Here is a 20,045-nt window from a genome sequence, read left to right as displayed (position 1 = left end):
AAACTTACTTACCTGAGTTCAGTTGGTCAAGCTGAAGACTAGGGATCCAAAAAGAAGTGTTATCAAATGTTTGAAAATATCAAATTAAAAGTTGAAATGACCGGTGAAACAACAGCAACAGATGGACGACAGGCGTCGATGTAAACAAGCAGTCAGCAGTAGTAGTTCGTCAGTAACGTCTCTGGTGGAGCCGCTAAGATGCACGTCTGTTCTCAATGAAGTCCAGATGAGCACTGACGTTCTAACGTTATCATCCGAAGAACACCTGTTTGAAACAGGAAGGATGCTCGAGCGCTGTCCCTATTGGTCCGCTGCCGAGCGCAGCGGACCAATAGGAACGCTGCGCGACGCTGAGGCATTTTCATTTGTAAACAACTCATCCTCGCGAGAAAGCCTGGTATCGCGAGGTTATATCCAAACGTGCAAGAGCGTACTTATTATTATTGTTATTATTTGTTCACAAAATGTCCTAGTAGATCTATACTATTTTCCAAAAACGTAACAATTATAATTAATAATTAATAATGTATTTTTGTAGGATTCTGCGCCAATCAATTGCTTCTTCCAGAGTAGTGACCACCGGTCAACAGTAGAGGGCGCTAGAAGCTTGAATGGTGAATGCTTTGTATAAGGTATTTTCCCCCCTTCATAACAACAGGTAGGTCGCGAATAACTTTTGGCGGATAAGTTTGATAATATATAGGAATGGTCCTAGAATATTGGGCTTCTAGTCAGAAATGCATAAAAATGCATTATGTTGAGATGGTTATGTTAGTTTTATTAGGGTTAAGAGAGGATTTGTTTAAGCCAGGTCTTGTGTACTATGGGAAAAGAGCACCTTATGTCCACAGAACAGTCAGTCAGCCTCTGTGACTGGACTCGCAATGGACATAAGGTTGCCTACTGGAAAATAACCATGAATGTAAGCAATCTATGACTTTCTGAAGAAACTTTCAGTGAATTAATTGAGTTTGGAAGTCGTTTTTGCGTGCCATGCACATATTACACACAATCACCACCATCAAGAACAGGGACGTGTGTGTTTAGTAGCCTAGTGTTTGTGTCGCATCATGTTTCCATCATGTGTAGGCTACATCACCTGACAACATTTTTAGGTAAAAACACGTAGGACTGCAATGTTTTTTTATGCACGTGTATTTATCACTGTGCGAGGAAGTTGAATTTATTGTTATTTGTTCACCTCTCTCTCTCATCTGCAGTGCTGCAGAGTATTTTAGATGTATACTAGACATCTGTTGGATCAAACAAGATCAACAGCAGTAAGCTGGTCTTCAAAAGGAGGTAGACTATTATTTACTGTATAGTGTAGCCTATAGAAACCCTTTTACTGTTTTCCTTGGAGTAGCCTAATTCTAATTTAAGGATTTCTCCTACACATTTGGAAGCAGGACAAGCAGAACAAAAAATTACATCACATTTCAAATGGCTATAGTGGATTCACAACACAGCATATATGCAGCCATCATTCACATTCTTATATAGAGGCGACACAGGCTGATCTGATGACCTCTCTCTTTTGTACACACATACCCTCTCTAATTCTTGTTCTCAGGCAGAAACCTTGTATTCAACGTGCTATGTTTTCATAAATGAATGCCCTACTTCAGTGGTTCTCAATCTTTTTTGGCTGGAGTAATCCCTTATACTGATTTCTGAAGCCATGTACCCCCTTCCCCTGACTACTGCAAAATTGACATCAAAAGTCCAGTTCCGATGCCAATATGTTCAAAATAAAACAGCATAATGGCAAATAAATGGCAAATAAATACTGCTTTCTATTAAATAACTGTTACTACTAGTAAAGGTATTGATGTTATTTGGTTTAGAAATGTACAGATGAGCAGGTTCACACAAACTCTGTCAATGTTTTATCATTAACCATAATAGTAAAGTACTAATTCCCATTTTCTAGTTTTTCTGACGTACTCCCTGCGGGGGTCCAACCTATGTTCCCCAGGTTCTATGTTCCCCAGGTTCTATGTTCCCCACCTAACAGCATTAGTTTAGTGAGGTTAGGGTTAGGTGGTAAGAAAGTGGGGAACATAGAACCTGGGGAACATAGAACCTGGGGAACATAGGTACGGTCCCGCCCTGCGTACCCCTAGGGGTACACGTACCCCCATTTGAGAAACACTGCCCTACTTCATCATACAAGTGTTGCACAAAAGTAGTGAAAATAGCCTATCTACAAACTCACAATAAGGCACATTGTGAGCTTGTAGATAGGCTACTTTCTCTGTATTTTATATATATTTTTAAAGGTAATCAACAGACTGATTGCTCACTGCATTGTTCCCTGTCTCCCCCCACAGCCTTCCAGGGATGCACAGCGGCTGATGACAAGACTGCAGCAGTGGAGGGTTTTCTGCACTACCTGTATGGTGCCATGGTCCGTGATGCCATCTGGCAGTATACTAGCAAGGACCAGTTGCAAGATGTCCAGATGCCTATCGAACGCAGCATTATGAACCACATCTTCAAACTGGCCTTTTACCCCAACCAGGATGGGGATATTCTCAGAGGTAAGTCTAGACCAGCAGTGCCATGCTGATTCAGTCTGTCTCAATTAACAGTGATTCAGTTCCCTCTGCAACTCTTCCTGGCAGAAATGTGTAAAGGTAGCCACTTAAACCCACTAGACCAGGGGTAGGCAACCTTAGGCACAACAATGGCACAGGGGAGGGTGATCACTGGCACACTGGCAGAAGTGTGAGAGAGAGGGTTTTTATTTTAAAATCACATGTTTTTTTTTATGTGGTCAATTAAATTAAGTCACATAATTTGCACAAATTACATCCTGCACATAATTCTACATTCACTAAAACCCTGAACTCTCGAGATAGATGGGTTATTGCTTGAGTCTATAATGATCATTATAACAATTTCCTGACACTCAAAATGTGTCTGAATTTTTGATGGCGTGTCATTAAACATGTTGACATGGCACACTGACTATCTAGAAAATAAAAACATGGCACTTCATTTCAAAAAGATTGCTGACCCCTGCTCTAGACTTCCCTACATGGGCCGCTTTCTTCCATCTACACCAACTTTCTTTGCCTAAAATAGCACATATAAGTTCTCAACTTGTTGCATTGCAGCTCACTGTGAGCTTGTAGATCTGCCATTTTTAGTAATGTTCCCCCCAGAATAGGTGTGTTCAAGTGGTTTAGGCCATGGCTACACAGAGCTGGATATTTCTGAAGCTAGACATTTTTTGTGCTGTTGGGGCTGCAGCCACATTAAGCTGGATATTTCGGCCGCAAAGCTGGATATTCTCTGGATCTGTGTAGACACGGTACCCGGATATCTCTTAAGACTTAACTGTGTGTGTGCTTGTCCCCCAGTGGAGGTCTGGGGACTCAGATTATTTTAGACCTAGATATCTTTCTCGTGTGGACCTAGATATTTTTCTATCTGGATATCTGAAAAACCGGGATATATGAAAAATCCAGCTCCGTATAGCCATGGCCTAAATAGCAGGAGCTGTGTCCTGCATTATGTGCGAGAAAAAAAAATATTTTCAATACAGCTGCTTTTCTGTTTGAATGAATGGCTGTCAAGGGTTAGATATTAAAAATAGGATCTAAGAGTTGCACATTTACACATTTTATAGCTACACCTCTTTTAAGTTGAAATGTGAGAAAGATATTTTTTCCACGTTCATTAGAGGTATTGCCATTCTTTATTTTTGCATTAAATGTGTACTGATAATTCGATATATTATCACTGTAATAACTATTGAGTTTATTATATTATATTGTTGCTGTCGGGTGGAAGCATTTTAACTCCAGAATACTTACTTTTTAGGAAAGGAAAGAACCTGTGTTACAATGGATCCGGTGTACTTATTATTTAGTGTAGCGATGTTTTAAACTTGGAGATGTCAGTTAACAAGTATGCATGTCTTTTTTTAATGTCTTCAGACACACATGGAAAACCCCAGTGGTGACAGAGGAGAAGATCATCCATACTGTACGCCCCCAGAGAGCACACAGCCCTACAGATGATATGTCCCACTCCCAGAGACCTTACTAATTTCCTTCACAGGTCTTACCACGTACAGTACACTAATTAACCATTAAAACTGGTAAAGCATCTATGGGTGGAAACCTCATGTCCAAAACTTTTCAGGATTATAATTCTAAAGTAGCAGATCTAAAAGCTTGCAATCTGCTAATTTTATGGAAAACAAAACATAATATGGAGGTAAGGTTTCTGCCTAACAACGATACATAGCAACATAGGTTTTTTCTGAAAACCGTTTTATTAGGCTTTTGTAGAATCAACCTCACGTCTTAATAGAGTACTGACGTCACTGGTTCATCTCCTGGGTCACGGAAGTTCATTTTCTATGAGAATAACATTGGGTCATCTTAGAATCGTCTCATATAAGAATTGTGGTCCCATCGTTATTGTCAGGGAGGTGGCCCCACAAAACACCCACCAAACTGTGAAAAGATGATGACTCATCACTAAACCATCGTTTTGTGGGGCCATTTGTAGCCCAAGGAATGTTTTTTTTTGTGCAAAACAAAGGCTTGCAATGGATTCAGAATCATGACAAACCTCTAGTTAGAACCCTCACATCCTACTTAAAGCAGATTTTTTCTGGGTATTTTCCTCCTGTATAGAAAGTCGATAGGAGCCCAACTTGATTTGGCCACTGTGGTGACCCCAAAGGTTGCAAACTCGGGCGCCCTAGCTAAATCATGAGCATGTACTACTGGGCTACATCTGTGCAAAATTGGGCACTTTTAGACTGATTTGCAGGAAATTTATATTTTCTCCCCTTAAGGCCCCCGACTATCTCAGGTTCTGTTCCATTTAGTGGTTCTCAAACATTTTAATTTCAAGGACCCCCATAACTCTTGAGTGTACCAATGGAACCAATTGTACCTGAGTTACACACCCGTAAGGGTAAGGGCCATATTTGAAACCTCCTAAAGGAACCATTAGTGTCCCTGAACTGAAGCCCTTTTCTTTCCAATATGGCTGCTGTGCATAGAGAATATTGTATTGTGCTTAAACAGCTGTTGCCTTGCGTGTTGATGGTTTGGAGAGAGACTGTCGTTTAAGCACACTTTCACTCTGCAAAGGTTTTTCCATTAGATTTTCTGTAGTACTTTCTTTCTATTTTTATCAACATTATTACATCATTTGGTTATCACATTTTAGTCCATGTCAGACATTTGTGGTGTCATTCTGTTGGGTTTTATATTCAGTCCATTTCTCCCTTTTCTCAAGGAACAGTTCTTCTTGTATCCTGAGTTTGTGTGTAAATCTCTCCATCACATATATTTCCTCCACAATGCACAGCCACTGCTCACAAGTTGGAGGGTCACTTTTATACCACAATCTTGTTGCTTTTTTGCTGGCTACCAGCAGCACTTTGGAAGGAAGTGTATCTGACTGTAGAACTATATCTTTACAGTATTAGCCCATATACATTTATACCAATACACACACATTATGAATGTCATGTCAATGTATATGGAACTGGAACTTTAACTTTACATTACAGGGTAAAAAAAGGTAAAAAAATAATCAGTATTATCCCCTGGTCTACATGGGGTTACTATAGCCCCTATGGAATCCTCAAGACTGAAATCAGTCCCCAGGACTGAGAACTTTAACCCCTGTACTATACAGCAAGGGGCAACTGTTGACTTCAGTCAAGACACGTGCATGATGAATTTAAGGTCCAGAGCTGTTGCATCATTTTGGATATGTCAATCCATTTATTTAACATATTACCTCTATGGAGGGCACACATTCTTAGGAGATACATCAAAGAGAGCATGTTGTAACAAACTCTTACCTTTGTCTCCTGCTGTGATTTAAAATAAAAAGTTGAACCGTTTCATAAACAAAGAATGTGTCAAGATGATTAGAGTGTAATAATGACAGCATACTTTCTGTACAAAACATGACTATACTGTTGAAATGCATTTAAAACAAAAGAGGAAAGCATTACTTACATTACTGTAAAATAAAGGGTGACTGGTTGTCTAAGACTAAGACCCATCTCGCAGTGGTGTCCGATAAGAACTTAACAAAAATATCTAAACCTTGTAGTGAAGTAAATAGGCTACTAATATTCTACTAAGTACCGGTATTCAAAAGTACAAATTACAAAGTACATTATCTTTTAAGACCAATGCATACCAAAACATTTAAAGAATCAAACTATATAAATAGTACATTTTCAGTCCCTTCCTAGAACTGTAAAAGTAAAACATTTCAGTTTAAATAGTGGAGTGAAAGAAGAGTGCAGGCAAAAAAAAATAATAATACTTGAGTACACAAGTAAGCATCCTTGGTTACTGTTCATCAATGCCAGTGTGGCTCAAAACAAAAGTGTGGCTCAAATCGAAGTCCCGAGGTAGTTGGAGATTCTGGAGAGGCTGAGCGATGATTGAAGGAAGGCGCTTGGCAGACGACCTTCATCGTTGGCAGGGTCAAGGTCTCTTGGTGGCGAATGCGATGCAGGCAGAAGGTGGTCTCTGTGCCTGGAGAAGAAACACAGGTGTTAGTATCAATGTCCAGCCCTGTCTACACTACAATACATACATATCTTGCTAATTAAAAAAAACACATGAATAAAGCATACATAGAGTAAGTTATGTCTCGCCACAACTAAGATAGTTACATACTACGTATTCAAACAAAATAATTATTCATTTTATAACTACAACTCAACATTTAAGCTATTGTATACTTATTACATTATTATTTATTTTAATTTGATCAAGATGTGCAGATACAATACATAACAATAATACTTATGGCTATCACATCATGTTTTTTCTGGTGCCTGTATACTTCGGTAAGCTCTCTCCTTAATGAAATAAAAACAGAAAAAAATATCAAGGATAATATTTAATTTTGAATTGTAGTTATAAAATGAATAACAAATTAGACTATTTGGTGGTTTACACATTGTTGGAATACACCATTTGAGTACAATGTAACTATTAACTATGTTACTTATAGTGAACCCACATATCGTCACTGTCAAGCAGAAACCTCGTATCTCGAAGTTTAAAATGTGTTCATTTTTTCGCAAAGTAAAGCCCTACTTCATCATACAAGGCCGTCGCACAAAAGTAGTGAAAACAGTGAACTGTGAACAACAGTGAACTGTGAACAACGCCTCACACCGTGAGGCTGTGTGCTTGTAGATCTGCTATTTTCACTAGTTTAGTTCATTTTTAAAACGATAAATACAAAACAAAAGGTCTTGGACATACTGTACAAGGTTTCCACTCGACAACGATATGCACATGGAGGTTGGTGGTGGTAAATGTAGGCTACACACATATACCATATCACTGGTCAATCAGTTCACTTCAACAGACAACACCATTTTTGTGCGGTACTAACCGCTCCTATGTCTGGCTTTGTGTGGATGAATGAGTGTCCGTATTGAGTGTCCTGATGAGCACGGGGCAAGCTTTCGGGAAAAATAGAAATTATGCATGCTCACAACGCGTCACGTTGGGAACTTGTAGATTGGCTAATTTTGATGAAGAGATTTAATGCAGAGGGGGGAAAAAAAGAGATCTGGACCTGTAATAAATGTGTACTTACCAGAAAGTGGTGTTTGGCTGTTGGTGGCCTTTCCTGTTGGCAGGCATTCTCCTTTGCAGGTTTTTAGTTTTGGCCTCCCGTGCTCGCCCAACGCCGTACTTTGGCAGATGTATTGGAGGAAGCCTTGCATACTCCTGCAAGAAAGTGTGAGATGGGAATAAGCAAACTAAAGTTAAATAGTCACATAAATACAGTACAGAGAGAACAATGTAGTGCCTCAAAGAAATTCCAGGTAAAAACAACGAACCTAGGTTTGTTGTTTTGTCATCTATTTATACAACATGCTATCATATCTAATAAAACATTCTTAAACATTTGTGGTCAACAAAAATGTACTATGTATTAAAATAACAAACCCATGAGAACCATGAGAACAAGTGACAAGTGAGATGTATGTACATACTTCCACCACTCCATCATGGGTCCTCGCTCCTTCTTGGTGACGGTAACCTTCTTCTTGGTGGTGACCTGCACTGGGGAAGGCGAAAGAGAGGAGTCAGTTTGAATCGTCGGTCAAACACGGAAACCAACTCACCTGTGGCTGTTGGGATGCTTCTCCCGGTGAGGCATCCTTCACTGGCAGTCTGGCACCCTCCCCATGTCCCCAGTATCACCCAGGGATTCTGGGGGTCGTCGACCACGGTGCACGTCCAGTTTTCTTGAGTGTCCTGTGTAAGGAAATGTAGATTTCTAACTTGAGCTAATTTCCTTCAATAAATGAAACTGCAGGAAATTGAAGAATCACAGCAGTCACATTATTATTATACTCATTGATTAATTGATGCTGATTGATATTTTGATTTGTTGTTTGTTTAATAATAAAACTATTTTGTCAAAATTACACCGTAGCCGAAATATATCACAAAGTATTAGTATTGTGACCAACAAGTTTCAAATAATAAGTTTGAGTGAATTCAATAAGTGAATGAGAAATAATCTAATAAGTGGAAGATACTGTACCATCAAATATGGTACCTATTACACCACTACAATTACTTGACAGACAGCTTTACTAGTTGCTCTGCAGATTTAAATTATAATTAAAAAACATACCCAATTAAGGCCTATATTATACTTTGGCTATTCAAAAATAGCTGATCTACAAGCTCACAGCGCCTTGCATTGTGATGTTGTGAGCTTGATTACAGGACTTTTACTTGTAATAAGTATAATTGTACCTCCACATTATGGTATTACTACTTTTACTCCAGTAAAGAATCAGAGTACTTCTTCCACTACTGCACTACAGAAATTATAATCCATGTGCTTTAGCTATACATGTACTGTACAGGACCCTCTGGGTCGTACAGGTGCAAATGTACCCCTATGGGTGGAGTTCAATTAAGATTCAGGGTTTTAATGTGTAGTCTGGCAAGTTCACTGAACTTGGTTTATTTACTGCCATCACCACAACTATATACAACAATAATTACTATAAATAATGACATTAATAAACAATAATACAATGAAAACAATATTAATCACTGGTAATAAGACAACAAAGAATGCATAATACAATACAACAATCAAATGTAATTATATACAGTATATACAAGTGTTTCAGTCAATTATTTGCTAATTCCGCCTGCTACTGCGGCTGGTCAGCCATTTCCACAGTGATCCATACAATCTCTGACCTGGTTGGCTGGAGTGTCGGGAGAAGAGCCAGGCCTGAGGCTGTAGATTGGCTATCTGTCCTGTCCTGTTCCTGGGAGGTTTGGACAGTGCTGGTGTGTCGTCCAGGTGAAGAGGTGACTTCATTCTGTCCTGGCTCACCTCCCAGATGTTACTCATCCACTTCTGTTTCTCTTTCACACTGGAGGCTTTAAGTAGAGTCTTGTGAAAGGGTGGAGTCCTTCCTGATCCTGCCCACAGAATGAACGTACCGGGGTCCCCTTCATTGTGCTCAGTCACCCATAAGTCACCAGTCAGTACTTTATTGCTGTACTGGTATCTGGTTCTGTCAGTGGAGTCTTTGATCTCCTTGCAGAAGATCAGTGACCTCTCAAAGAGGAACAGGTGGCGGTAGTGACTATTCCGCTTGAGAGACTTGCGGACGTTATGGAGGACAGAGTTGGGGTTCCACACCTGAAAACGGCCATGAAGCATCAAGTCCCCCTGGACATCCACATCATCACAACCCTCCAGCAAGGCGATGGTCATGGCATCATTTGCTTTCTTGAGAAAGCGCAACATCACCTCCAGGCCAGCCTTAATGTCTCCTCCCTCTCCCTCATCACAGCAACACAGTAGGTCCTTTAGGAGGAGCTGGTACTTGGTGAGCCTCTGTACTGGCTTGATGAGGAAGGTGTCAATAGAACTGGCCCGGCCCAGACCATGTTTCTGCTGGATGAGGTCAAAGTAGCTTCCAGCGTGTTCCCGAATAAGTTCACTGGAGTGAGGTTTGTTCATGAAGTAACTCACATACATGTTGAACTTGTCAGCCCAGGTCACAAAGCACTGTCCCACATCTTCCGGTAGCTGACAGTTGACCAACTCCTCCATGAAAATGTTGCTGTGGAAGTAACAGATATCCTGGATGTTGCCAAAGACAACCTGTTCCTTGTTGAGGATGCCAACAGGTATGTCCTCCAGCACTCCACTGGTCATCTCCCAAAAGTATGTATCCAGGCACTCCTGCAGGTCTCGGGTGTAGGCTTTCTCAGTTTCTAACAGTTCAGCCATGATGCTGTTCCATTCCAAGACAGACAGAATCGCCAGAGTTCATAACATACTCCAACGCCTACTAATCTTTAGGATCATTTTACACTTGACTGCCCCTTTCTTCTCTGCAACCCAGTCAGTTAAATCTACAGTGCTAAAAGCCATAGGCGGCTGCCCACTCTCACCTGGTCTGCAGTGCGGTTGTAGGCTACAGCTTTTGCTGGGTGGAGGTCAGCTCAGTGAGACGTTTTCTTTTTGTAATAAATAAGTAAGTAAATGTATGGCGGTCCTTGGCAGAAATCTTTTCAGATGAGAGTTCGCAGCCAAATGCATACCAATTTGGAGGTCCTTGAAATGAAAAATACAATGTGCTGTTCCACTAAGCTTATACGTTGTTATGCATAATTGTAAACATTTATAACCAGTTATTTAAATGAGTGCATTATAGACCTTTAAGTAAAGTGTTACCTCAGTTTCCTTCACAGCAGAGCCCTGGTGGTCTGCACACCATCAACAATACTAAGGGAATATTGGTATAATGAGTCATATAACAGTTTATATAATAGTCCTTACATACCAGGCTCCATCTCTAATGGATTCTTTTGGAGGGGATACAACCTTGCACAACAGTTGTTGTGGCTGGCATCTCCTTGGACGTCTGCTGGAGTGCTTTGGTTTCTTGTGGTGATTTCTGTAACATGTTAGTTTTATCAATGGATTGCTCTTGGTCTGATCCCTAATACCCTTTGAGCTGTCCGGCATGATGGTAGCACCTGCCAGAAGCTTGGGTCATTGGGTCATTAGCTTCTCCGCCACTACACGGCGGCAATCCATCGGAGAAGTCCCAATTTAGTCGTTGTCAATTCCCAACTGTCCCCAAGTGTCCTTTCAGTCCTTGTTGCTGCACTAACACCTCCACAGCTGGGGATGTATAAACTACTGTGTGCATCCTCCCATATACACTTGCCAGTAGCTTCTGCAGTGCAGCAAAAAGAACGGTCACTTGATCCAGCCAGCTTTCCACCCCAATTTTAAGTTGCTCTGGGTTAAGAGCGTCTGCTAAATGCTCAATTGTAAATTGTCTAAACACGGCCAATTGTGTTTAGATTGATGGTGCGCCAGGCCAAGCTGGAGGCATCGCAGTTACTGCTGCGGTGGTGGGAAGAGTGCTTTTATCTCTACCACACCCAGGTGCTCCATAGACAGACAGACAGGCTCAGGTGCAAGACGCTACCTAAAGCCTGGCCCCGCAAGACGCCAAGGCCAGTCACCATCACAGGGTTGAAGGGCGGCTCGAGCAAGCCCGCCAGGCCAACAGAGTGGTGATGACACATACTGCACGCAGGACAGACTCCCCAAAGGGAGAGGATGAAGCCACGTCAGTAGAAACCTGTGAAAATACATTAGATAGACAGACACTTTTTTTTGGTTAGTTTTAGTTTTGTGTTTTTTTTAGTTTTAGTTTTGTACAACAACAACTAGTATACATATATTTCTAATACCTACAATTATTACTTGGAAGTTAAAAATCTAAACCCTATAAAGTGGTGAAATTCAGTGCTATAAAAATGATAATGAGATCTTAAACAATTATTTCTAATACCAAGTAGGCCTAGTCAGCCAACACAAAACATATTGTTAATATGACCATTACTACTTCATGTAAAACAAAACTATATAAGGTAACAGAAAACAGTAAATGTTCTTACCTCAGCTCAGGTTACACAAATAGCCTAGTGTTTTCTTGCAGCCACAGTACAGCCCATCTATGCCAACAGTCGTTCCCTTTCTGGATGCAAGTCCACACGCACCAGGAGCGATCAGGAGGGAGGCTCGACTGACCAACTTCAACTGGGGGGGACCTCCACCTCAAATCCAGGGAAACTCCAGCACAGTCCACAACAAACAGACAGATTTTTGTTGATTTTTTCCCCTTATCTTCACAAAAACTATTTCTAATATATATGACAATTACTACTTCATGTTAAACTTTAAAAACCATATAAGGTAACATAAAAAAGTAAATGTTCTTACCTCAGCTAAGGTTACACAAATAGCCTGTGTTAGTCGTTCCCCTTCCTGGAAGCGCGTCCACACGCAACAGTAGCGATCAGGAGATAGGCTCGACTGACCAACTTTGACTGGGGGGACCCGACCTCCAGTCCGGGGAACCTCCTGTGTGGTACACGACTGACAAGACAGACAGATGCATTTATGTATGTGGTTTCTTACCCGTTCGCCACACACCGACCTCTGACCCTACATGGACATCAAGGAGGAAACTCCAGCAAGCCTCAACTCCACTAACCCGGTCTCAGCAGCTCCCGCTATCCAGACTCGGCTCCCCGCCGAGTCCTACACTCTTCAAAGACTTTGTATTTAAGCTCTGCCTTCACCCACATCCTGAGGGATCTTTCCCACAAACTAGCTGCATATTAAGAAATAGGATCTCCCTGGCGAGCCCAGAGCTGTCACCGGCTGGGTCTGCGTACGCAGCTGGTCAGCCATTTCCACAGCATCGGACGTGGACCTGGACGGCTGGACTGCAGCGAGGCCTGAGGCTGCAGGTGAAGAGGCTCCTTCAGGGGTGTCATTCTCTCCTGGATGTTCTTAACCCACTCCTGTTTGGCCTTCAAGCTGGATGCCGTAAGTACAGTATGGTTGTGAGAGGCGGGGGTCCTTCCTGCCCACAGAGCAAACTTACAGGGGTCCCCTCGAATGTGCTCTGTCACCCCCAACTCGGATGTCAGTACTTTATTCACATACCTGTACTTAGTTCTGCCAGCTGAGTCCCTGATCTCCTTGCTGAAGACCAGCGAGTTCTGGAACAGGAACACGTGGTGGTTGCGAACCTTCCGGATTAGAGTCTTGGGGTTCCACACCTGGAAACTGCCATGAACAATCAAGTCCCCCTGGACATCCATGTTGTCATCAAAACCGTCCAACATGGCGATGTTCATGGCATCATTCGCCTTCTTAGGCACACTCAGCATCAACTCAAGAGCATCCGCAAGCTCTCCTCCCTCTCCATCCTCACAGCAAGACAGCAAGTCCTTGAGCAGTAGCTGGTACTTGGTGATTCTCTGCACAGGCTTGATGAGGTAGGAGTCGATGGAACTAGCGAAGCCCAGGCCATGTTTCTGCCGGATGTCATCAAAGAAGGTTCCAGCGTGTTCCAGTAAGAGTTGACTGGAGTCAACTTTGTTCTTACAGTAGTTCACATACATGTGGAACCCATCAGCCCAGGTAGCAAAGCAGTGTCCCACATCCTCTGGTAGCTCACAGTTGGTCAACTCACTCAGGAAAATATTGCTATGAAAGTCATATATCTCCTGGATGTTACCAAAGATGATGTGTTGCTTGTTGCGGATGCCTGCAGGTACCTCCTCCTCAAGCCCACTGGCCATCTCCCACCAGTATGTCTCCAGACCACGCAGATCTCTCACATAGGCCTTCTCTGACTGCAACAACTCGGCCATGATGAACTTCATCTTCCGGGCTGCCTTCCCCTTCCTCTCGTTGACCTCCATGTTGCAGTTGCGGTTGCGCAGCTCGACTTTCTGGTCGTCTGTCAGAAGAGGCTGGCATGGATGTTGTTCATGGAGCCTTGAGTAGGCGGCGACTGCTTCCTGTGGCTGGGTGTTCTTCATTGTCAAGTACTTCTTCAAAGTGCTTCTTCAAACCACAACAGTGTACTCAAACCAAAATATGGTTGAAAATGACCCACAACTGTTGCAAACAGGCCTCTGTGTAAATTAACGACAAACAAGCCCCTGTGTGTGTGTGTGTGTGTGTGTGTGTGTGTGTGTGTGTGTGTGTGTGTGTGTGTGTGTGTGTGTGTCGTTAACAAGAGCAAACTTACTTACCTGAGTTCAGTTGGTCAAGCTGAAGACTAGGGATCCAAAAAGAAGTGTTATCAAATGTTTGAAAATATCAAATTAAAAGTTGAAATGACCGGTGAAACAACAGCAACAGATGGACGACAGGCGTCGATGTAAACAAGCAGTCAGCAGTAGTAGTTCGTCAGTAACGTCTCTGGTGGAGCCGCTAAGATGCACGTCTGTTCTCAATGAAGTCCAGATGAGCACTGACGTTCTAACGTTATCATCCGAAGAACACCTGTTTGAAACAGGAAGGATGCTCGAGCGCTGTCCCTATTGGTAGGAACGCTGCGCGACGCTGAGGCATTTTCATTTGTAAACAACTCATCCTCGCGAGAAAGCCTGGTATCGCGAGGTTATATCCAAACGTGCAAGAGCGTACTTATTATTATTGTTATTATTTGTTCACAAAATGTCCTAGTAGATCTATACTATTTTCCAAAAACGTAACAATTATAATTAATAATTAATAATGTATTTTTGTAGGATTCTGCGCCAATCAATTGCTTCTTCCAGAGTAGTGACCACCGGTCAACAGTAGAGGGCGCTAGAAGCTTGAATGGTGAATGCTTTGTATAAGGTATTTTCCCCCCTTCATAACAACAGGTAGGTCGCGAATAACTTTTGGCGGATAAGTTTGATAATATATAGGAATGGTCCTAGAATATTGGGCTTCTAGTCAGAAATGCATAAAAATGCATTATGTTGAGATGGTTATGTTAGTTTTATTAGGGTTAAGAGAGGATTTGTTTAAGCCAGGTCTTGTGTACTATGGGAAAAGAGCACCTTATGTCCACAGAACAGTCAGTCAGCCTCTGTGACTGGACTCGCAATGGACATAAGGTTGCCTACTGGAAAATAACCATGAATGTAAGCAATCTATGACTTTCTGAAGAAACTTTCAGTGAATTAATTGAGTTTGGAAGTCGTTTTTGCGTGCCATGCACATATTACACACAATCACCACCATCAAGAACAGGGACGTGTGTGTTTAGTAGCCTAGTGTTTGTGTCGCATCATGTTTCCATCATGTGTAGGCTACATCACCTGACAACATTTTTAGGTAAAAACACGTAGGACTGCAATGTTTTTTTATGCACGTGTATTTATCACTGTGCGAGGAAGTTGAATTTATTGTTATTTGTTCACCTCTCTCTCTCATCTGCAGTGCTGCAGAGTATTTTAGATGTATACTAGACATCTGTTGGATCAAACAAGATCAACAGCAGTAAGCTGGTCTTCAAAAGGAGGTAGACTATTATTTACTGTATAGTGTAGCCTATAGAAACCCTTTTACTGTTTTCCTTGGAGTAGCCTAATTCTAATTTAAGGATTTCTCCTACACATTTGGAAGCAGGACAAGCAGAACAAAAAATTACATCACATTTCAAATGGCTATAGTGGATTCACAACACAGCATATATGCAGCCATCATTCACATTCTTATATAGAGGCGACACAGGCTGATCTGATGACCTCTCTCTTTTGTACACACATACCCTCTCTAATTCTTGTTCTCAGGCAGAAACCTTGTATTCAACGTGCTATGTTTTCATAAATGAATGCCCTACTTCAGTGGTTCTCAATCTTTTTTGGCTGGAGTAATCCCTTATACTGATTTCTGAAGCCATGTACCCCCTTCCCCTGACTACTGCAAAATTGACATCAAAAGTCCAGTTCCGATGCCAATATGTTCAAAATAAAACAGCATAATGGCAAATAAATGGCAAATAAATACTGCTTTCTATTAAATAACTGTTACTACTAGTAAAGGTATTGATGTTATTTGGTTTAGAAATGTACAGATGAGCAGGTTCACACAAACTCTGTCAATGTTTTATCATTAACCATAATAGTAAAGTACTAATTCCCATTTTCTAGTTTTTCTGACGTACTCCCTGCGGGGGTCCAACCTATGTTCCCCAGGTTCTATGTTCCCCAGGTTCTATGTTCCCCACCTAACAGCATTAGTTTAGTGAGGTTAGGGTTAGGTGGTAAGAAAGTGGGGAACATAGAACCTGGGGAACATAGGTACGGTCCCGCCCTGCGTACCCCTAGGGGTACACGTACCCCCATTTGAGAAACACTGCCCTACTTCATCATACAAGTGTTGCACAAAAGTAGTGAAAATAGCCTATCTACAAACTCACAATAAGGCACATTGTGAGCTTGTAGATAGGCTACTTTCTCTGTATTTTATATATATTTTTAAAGGTAATCAACAGACTGATTGCTCACTGCATTGTTCCCTGTCTCCCCCCACAGCCTTCCAGGGATGCACAGCGGCTGATGACAAGACTGCAGCAGTGGAGGGTTTTCTGCACTACCTGTATGGTGCCATGGTCCGTGATGCCATCTGGCAGTATACTAGCAAGGACCAGTTGCAAGATGTCCAGATGCCTATCGAACGCAGCATTATGAACCACATCTTCAAACTGGCCTTTTACCCCAACCAGGATGGGGATATTCTCAGAGGTAAGTCTAGACCAGCAGTGCCATGCTGATTCAGTCTGTCTCAATTAACAGTGATTCAGTTCCCTCTGCAACTCTTCCTGGCAGAAATGTGTAAAGGTAGCCACTTAAACCCACTAGACCAGGGGTAGGCAACCTTAGGCACAACAATGGCACAGGGGAGGGTGATCACTGGCACACTGGCAGAAGTGTGAGAGAGAGGGTTTTTATTTTAAAATCACATGTTTTTTTTTATGTGGTCAATTAAATTAAGTCACATAATTTGCACAAATTACATCCTGCACATAATTCTACATTCACTAAAACCCTGAACTCTCGAGATAGATGGGTTATTGCTTGAGTCTATAATGATCATTATAACAATTTCCTGACACTCAAAATGTGTCTGAATTTTTGATGGCGTGTCATTAAACATGTTGACATGGCACACTGACTATCTAGAAAATAAAAACATGGCACTTCATTTCAAAAAGATTGCTGACCCCTGCTCTAGACTTCCCTACATGGGCCGCTTTCTTCCATCTACACCAACTTTCTTTGCCTAAAATAGCACATATAAGTTCTCAACTTGTTGCATTGCAGCTCACTGTGAGCTTGTAGATCTGCCATTTTTAGTAATGTTCCCCCCAGAATAGGTGTGTTCAAGTGGTTTAGGCCATGGCTACACAGAGCTGGATATTTCTGAAGCTAGACATTTTTTGTGCTGTTGGGGCTGCAGCCACATTAAGCTGGATATTTCGGCCGCAAAGCTGGATATTCTCTGGATCTGTGTAGACACGGTACCCGGATATCTCTTAAGACTTAACTGTGTGTGTGCTTGTCCCCCAGTGGAGGTCTGGGGACTCAGATTATTTTAGACCTAGATATCTTTCTCGTGTGGACCTAGATATTTTTCTATCTGGATATCTGAAAAACCGGGATATATGAAAAATCCAGCTCCGTATAGCCATGGCCTAAATAGCAGGAGCTGTGTCCTGCATTATGTGCGAGAAAAAAAAATATTTTCAATACAGCTGCTTTTCTGTTTGAATGAATGGCTGTCAAGGGTTAGATATTAAAAATAGGATCTAAGAGTTGCACATTTACACATTTTATAGCTACACCTCTTTTAAGTTGAAATGTGAGAAAGATATTTTTTCCACGTTCATTAGAGGTATTGCCATTCTTTATTTTTGCATTAAATGTGTACTGATAATTCGATATATTATCACTGTAATAACTATTGAGTTTATTATATTATATTGTTGCTGTCGGGTGGAAGCATTTTAACTCCAGAATACTTACTTTTTAGGAAAGGAAAGAACCTGTGTTACAATGGATCCGGTGTACTTATTATTTAGTGTAGCGATGTTTTAAACTTGGAGATGTCAGTTAACAAGTATGCATGTCTTTTTTTAATGTCTTCAGACACACATGGAAAACCCCAGTGGTGACAGAGGAGAAGATCATCCATACTGTACGCCCCCAGAGAGCACACAGCCCTACAGATGATATGTCCCACTCCCAGAGACCTTACTAATTTCCTTCACAGGTCTTACCACGTACAGTACACTAATTAACCATTAAAACTGGTAAAGCATCTATGGGTGGAAACCTCATGTCCAAAACTTTTCAGGATTATAATTCTAAAGTAGCAGATCTAAACGCTTGCAATCTGCTAATTTTATGGAAAACAAAACATAATATGGAGGTAAGGTTTCTGCCTAACAACGATACATAGCAACATAGGTTTTTTCTGAAAACCGTTTTATTAGGCTTTTGTAGAATCAACCTCACGTCTTAATAGAGTACTGACGTCACTGGTTCATCTCCTGGGTCACGGAAGTTCATTTTCTATGAGAATAACATTGGGTCATCTTAGAATCGTCTCATATAAGAATTGTGGTCCCATCGTTATTGTCAGGGAGGTGGCCCCACAAAACACCCACCAAACTGTGAAAAGATGATGACTCATCACTAAACCATCGTTTTGTGGGGCCATTTGTAGCCCAAGGAATGTTTTTTTTTGTGCAAAACAAAGGCTTGCAATGGATTCAGAATCATGACAAACCTCTAGTTAGAACCCTCACATCCTACTTAAAGCAGATTTTTTTCTGGGTATTTTCCTCCTGTATAGAAAGTCGATAGGAGCCCAACTTGATTTGGCCACTGTGGTGACCCCAAAGGTTGCAAACTCGGGCGCCCTAGCTAAATCATGAGCATGTACTACTGGGCTACATCTGTGCAAAATTGGGCACTTTTAGACTGATTTGCAGGAAATGTATATTTTCTCCCCTTAAGGCCCCCGACTATCTCAGGTTCTGTTCCATTTAGTGGTTCTCAAACATTTTAATTTCAAGGACCCCCATAACTCTTGAGTGTACCAATGGAACCAATTGTACCTGAGTTACACACCCGTAAGGGTAAGGGCCATATTTGAAACCTCCTAAAGGAACCATTAGTGTCCCTGAACTGAAGCCCTTTTCTTTCCAATATGGCTGCTGTGCATAGAGAATATTGTATTGTGCTTAAACAGCTGTTGCCTTGCGTGTTGATGGTTTGGAGAGAGACTGTCGTTTAAGCACACTTTCACTCTGCAAAGGTTTTTCCATTAGATTTTCTGTAGTACTTTCTTTCTATTTTTATCAACATTATTACATCATTTGGTTATCACATTTTAGTCCATGTCAGACATTTGTGGTGTCATTCTGTTGGGTTTTATATTCAGTCCATTTCTCGTATCCTGAGTTTGTGTGTAAATCTCTCCATCACATATATTTCCTCCACAATGCACAGCCACTGCTCACAAGTTGGAGGGTCACTTTTATACCACAATCTTGTTGCTTTTTTGCTGGCTACCAGCAGCACTTTGGAAGGAAGTGTATCTGACTGTAGAACTATATCTTTACAGTATTAGCCCATATACATTTATACCAATACACACACATTATGAATGTCATGTCAATGTATATGGAACTGGAACTTTAACTTTACATTACAGGGTAAAAAAAGGTAAAAAAATAATCAGTATTATCCCCTGGTCTACATGGAATCCTCAAGACTGAAATCAGTCCCCAGGACTGAGAACTTTAACCCCTGCCCTCGCAACTTCTGAAAAGCATTAGACTGAATCGGAAATTTGACCAACATTTCGGAGATACTATGGACAGGCATTTAGGCCTCTGTCAAAGCAAACCTGGGCTTCCATAACACCTCAGCATGAGCTGTATGCCATAAAAATCTAAATTAAAACAAAAAATGCTTTTGAATATTTCACTGCATGCACAATGAAAATTGTGAAAGTTTAAAAAAATATAAAATATAAAATATGAAAGTTTAAAAATAATAATATTACAGAAGAAAATGTTTGTTTTAAAGCTGGTTTACCCTTACTACTTGGTGATAAGGTGAAAAAGTAACATGGAAAGACATTTA

At 41.3% G+C, this 20,045-nt stretch overlaps 2 long non-coding RNA genes across 2 annotated transcripts; both read left to right on the top strand.

The window, feature by feature from the left end:
* The first annotated feature begins 874 nt into the window (after positions 1-874).
* Positions 875-4,603, top strand: LOC308300235. The gene is made up of 3 exons (XR_013962816.1): positions 875-922; positions 2,334-2,543; positions 3,948-4,603. It is a non-coding gene; the product is annotated as an uncharacterized lncRNA (long non-coding RNA).
* A 10,378-nt stretch (positions 4,604-14,981) lies between these two features.
* On the top strand, positions 14,982-18,234 carry LOC308300456. Its single transcript, XR_013962826.1, has 3 exons — positions 14,982-15,029; positions 16,425-16,634; positions 18,039-18,234. It is a non-coding gene; the product is annotated as an uncharacterized lncRNA (long non-coding RNA).
* The last annotated feature ends 1,811 nt before the right edge of the window (positions 18,235-20,045 follow it).

The sequence above is a fragment of the Nannobrachium achirus genome (assembly GCF_963921795.1).
Source record: "Nannobrachium achirus genome assembly, chromosome: 16".
Lineage (NCBI taxonomy): Eukaryota > Metazoa > Chordata > Actinopteri > Myctophiformes > Myctophidae > Nannobrachium > Nannobrachium achirus.
This window is presented reverse-complemented; position numbering and strand designations above follow the sequence as displayed.